The following is a 4,514-nucleotide window of genomic DNA, read 5'->3' as shown; positions in this document are numbered from 1 at the left end:
CTTCCGTAGTGATACTGCCTCGGAAACCCAAGGAGGGGTCGCTATGAGTCGGGGCCGACTCGACGGCACATAACAACAACAACAACAACAAGGGTGTCAATATAGGAAACTCCATGAAGAAACCCATCTTTGATGTATAGATAAGCAGATGCCTGGATCGATCTCAAGGATGGAAATATCAAAAGCTAGGAATCCTACCCATGTGACTCACCATTTGTATAGCTTCCTCATTCTGTCTCCTATAATTGCTGGAAAATGTTGGCAGTCCACCTAGTGTGCTAAACGCCCAGTTGGTGTCCCACTGTACAGCCTTGTGGAGTGTTTCATTAAAGGCTTGCTCTCTATAAACCACCCCTGTCTCTGAGAGCAATTCTTTCTTGCCAGAAGACAAGAATCCATTTGGTGTTTCACAGGTTCCCCTTCCTATAAAATTAATGATGCCCAACATATGGTCCCACTAAGCCAAGACCAACCAAGGTGGCTACGGCCCTTTGGCCAAGGATAGGACTAAAGCAGCCACTGGAGCAATCTTCCTCCATAAACATCCTTTCCTTGGGTAAGCAAAACTCTCACCACTCAGGCTGAGGGACTTGGTTGAGAGCTACCCTTTAACTCTCTCTCTACTCCTCTTTCCAGAATTCGTCTTCTAAAATGCTCCTTTCACTTCTAACCTGTGTGTGTGTGTGTGTGTGTGTGTGTGTGTGTGTATGATTGCTTTTTGGTGATTGTATAGCTTTGTCTTTGTGATTAAGGTTGTTTGTCTTGAATAAAGGCAAGTGAGTGAGGGCAACCTTATGGTCTGTGTGATTATTTCTGAGCTTGAAGTTGCTTGTCCTGCTTAGAGGCAGGTTAGTGACAGCAATTTCATAATGGTAGAGCAACATCCAGAAGTTTGTTGAACCCATATGTGGGCCAGGAGAAGTGGTAGAATTGATGTGTGGGCAGTCACTCTACTTTTCCCTTCATAATAGAAGTCATATGGAGAAGTCCTGTAATGCCTAGGCTTTTGGTGGTTCCCACTTTTGGCAAAGAAATTGTATCTGGTGTATTAGAGTGTTGAGATTTTTTCCTGCAGAGAAAATTCTATTTTCAAAGAGCTTTGGGTCACTATAAGCCACAAGTTCTGGGCATGGGTTGACCAGTGAAAACGATAAGGGTGGTTGCCAGCACTGATTGAGAGTGTTAACAACTCTTGTACGAGGATAAAGTGGACGTGAGACAGGCCAGAGCACTAGGCTGCCTGCCACCCACAAGCAGTGCGTTCAAATAGAACATTGTCTCCAAACCCCCACAGCATTCCCTGTTAGGTTTTTGTGACCCAGAGAAAAGCTGGAAAATAAAACTCTGCTCTTAAATTTAGCTTTGTATAACTTTAATGGTTGCTACTCTGGTGGACCAAATTGGTGGGTGTTCTTTGTTCTTATTTTATTTGTGTCTCTTTTACCCACTGCCCAGACTGTTCAGTTTTGCTCTTCTATGAGCCATTACATAGACCCTTGGATGATACCTGGTTTTACATGTTAAGTGAATGCATTTTCTGTGAATTAGGATTAATAAGAAACATTCTTATTGCCCAGAGTCACTTGCTCCAGTTTCTATCATCTGCACCCCCACCATACACACACTGGAAATATTTCCAGAGAGCCTTTGACCTATGACCTGGCAGATTTGACCCAAATTCTACTATGGCTCCCTGAGAGGGAATGAAAGAAACTTATTTCAAGTAAGTTTACAGTTGTTCTAATCAGAAGTTTGAATTTGTAATTTGGTCATTATTAACCAAGCTTGAAGTTGCTGAGCCTGTGTTGAGGGTGGCAGCACCAGGTATCCGAACAGGGAAATAAAAGCAACATTCACTGCTGTGTTAGAACCATTGCACTAACCTGCTTGTTTACTGGCTTTTCTGTTCCAATTTTCGGATTCTGTTTCTTTTGTAACCATTTTTTTAAGTGAGTCACAGCCAGAATATACAAAAGTGTACTCCTCTGAAATGTATTTTAAAACACTGAAACAAATTTAGTTATGATTCCATGAAAAAGAAAAGGTTGATCTTTCGAAGCACAGAAAGAAATCTCATAAGTCTTTTGTTTAAACTAACTTCAGAGACCCAAGGAATGTCTGATTTTCACTCAAGATGGTGTCCACCTGGATGAAATCTCTAGTGAGTCACCTAGAAAAGTGAGTGAAATTCTATCTTGAGGACTTCTGCTCTAATATAAAGAACATTCATTCTAGGTTTCCTTCATCTTCCTCTGTGCCCATCATGAGGTTACTCTAAGCTTCAGCTCCAAATAAAACTGCTTCTTGCAGCTGTTTTATGAATTAGGTTTTTAGTAGCTACTCTATGAAATTTTTAATGCAAACTGATTCATTTAAAAGGCATACTGAAAATTGTTTAATCAGTATAACAAGGCCTTAGAAAAAATGAACTATTATAAGAAAATGTTATAAAGCCTGAAAAAAGTAGGATTATGAATATATATAATTTTTACCTCTGGATGGTATTGTTACATTGAATACTATTTCTTCAAAGAGTTTGCTCAAATTTGGTCTAATAATAGGTACTTATATGAATTAGTCCTTAGGAAATATTTCCACCTCAAGCCAGAGACTTGAAGTTATATTCATGAAATGGTCATTTTGGAAAAAGACTTTGTAATTTCCAAAACTAGTTGGTACAATCTTAAAGGGCTAAATTTAAGATTGGGGAAATATGTGAAAGTTTAAATAAGAATTTGAAATAGTTAAAGCAAAGCTTTTCAGCAGTAATTATGCTTTGTGTTATATATAATTTCAATATCTTTAAGTAATTTACTAATAACTGAGTTGAATATTCATTATAACGTAACACTCATATACTTTTGTTTTTTAGAGAAGGGATGTATACATATTCAGTTCTGCTAATAAATGTGTTCATTTCATTTTGTCACTTAAAGAGTTAGATATGCAACAAACTGCTTAAAAGATTTATTAAAAGAAACTTATTTAATTTAATCAAGTTTTCATCTATTTAGTAAAAGTGCAATAGTTTCAGACCTTTTTAGAGCTTTAATGATAAATAACATATAGAACACCAAATTGGGTTTCTTACAGTTAAAGTAACAATTGTCTTTCATTGCTAGTTTAAAGAATTAATTCATTTGAAAAACATTTAGCCTCCAAAACAAGAAATGATGCCCAAGTCAGACAAAACTGCATGATTTTGAAAAACACTAAGGTTTTTATCTTCAGAATTTTTGTTAAATAGATTAGATATTGACTCTTAGTAGCCTGTAATAAACTATGACAAACTTCATGAAAAACCATGAGATTTTTTTAAGGGTGCTTATAGTTTTATTTGGCAGATTATAGATTACCTGAGTATGTTGTCAATTCAGAAAATGGACTAACTATTCGTGGAAAGAGGTGATGGAGAAGCTCAATATCTTCAGCCAAAATAAGGCTAGGAGCTGACTTGTGGAACAGACAATCAACCACTCATATGCAAGTTCAAATTGAAGGTGAATAAAATTAAAACAAGTCCATTAAAGCCAAAATAGGACCTTGATTATATCCCTCCTGAATTTAGAGACCATCTAAATAATAGATTTGATGCAGTGAACACCAATGACCAAAACCAGACTAATTGTGGGATGACATCAAAACACCATACATGAAGAAAGCAAAAGGTCATTAAAAAGACAGGAAAGGAAGAAAAGACCAAATTGGATATCAGAAGAGCCTCTGAAACTTGCTCTTGAATGGAGAGTAGCTAAGGCAAATGGAAGAAATGACAAGATAAAAGAGCTGAACATAAGATTTCAAACAGTAGCTCAAGAAGACAAAGTCAATTATTATAATGAAATGTGCAAAGACCTGGAGTTAGAAAACCCAAAGGGAAGAACATGCTTGGCATTTCTCAAGCTGAAACAACTGAAGGAAAAGTTCAAGCTTTGAGTTGCAATATTGAAAGATTCTATGGGCAAAATATTGAATGATGAATGAAGCATCAAAAGAAGATGGAGGGAATACACAGAATCACTGAACCAAAAAGAACTAGTTGATGTGCCTCCATTTCAGGAGGTAGCATATGATCAAGAACCAATGGTACTGCACGAAGAAATCAAAGCTTCACTGAAGGAATTGGTGAAAAACAAGGCTCCAGCTATCGACAGAATTCCCACCGAGATGTTTCAACAAATGGATGCTGCACTGCAGACACTAACTTGTCTATGCCAAGAAATTTGGAAGATAGCTACCTGGCCAACTGACTGGAAGAGATCCATATTTGTTAATGTCACACACAAGTGAAATCTAGCTGAAAGTAATTAAAAAATGGTTACAGCAGTATATTGACAGGGAACTTCCAGAAATGCAAGCTAGATTCAGAAGAGGATGTGGAATCAGGGATATCATTGTTGATGTCAGATGGATCCTGGATGAAAGCAAAGAATACCAGAAAGATGTTTACTTGTGTTTCATTGACTATGCAAAAGCATTTGATTGTATGGATCATAACAAATTATGGATAATAT

General features: G+C 37.1%; 1 pseudogene; it reads right to left on the bottom strand.

The window, feature by feature from the left end:
- Window positions 1-1,579: 1,579 nt before the first annotated feature.
- The window catches only part of LOC103212595, a 66,657-nt pseudogene continuing 63,722 nt past the window's right edge, over window positions 1,580-4,514 (bottom strand).

Source organism: Orycteropus afer, unplaced genomic scaffold (assembly GCF_000298275.1).
Source record: "Orycteropus afer afer isolate SDZICR_OR568_19922 unplaced genomic scaffold, OryAfe1.0 scaffold01027, whole genome shotgun sequence".
Classification (NCBI taxonomy): domain Eukaryota; kingdom Metazoa; phylum Chordata; class Mammalia; order Tubulidentata; family Orycteropodidae; genus Orycteropus; species Orycteropus afer.
This window is presented reverse-complemented; position numbering and strand designations above follow the sequence as displayed.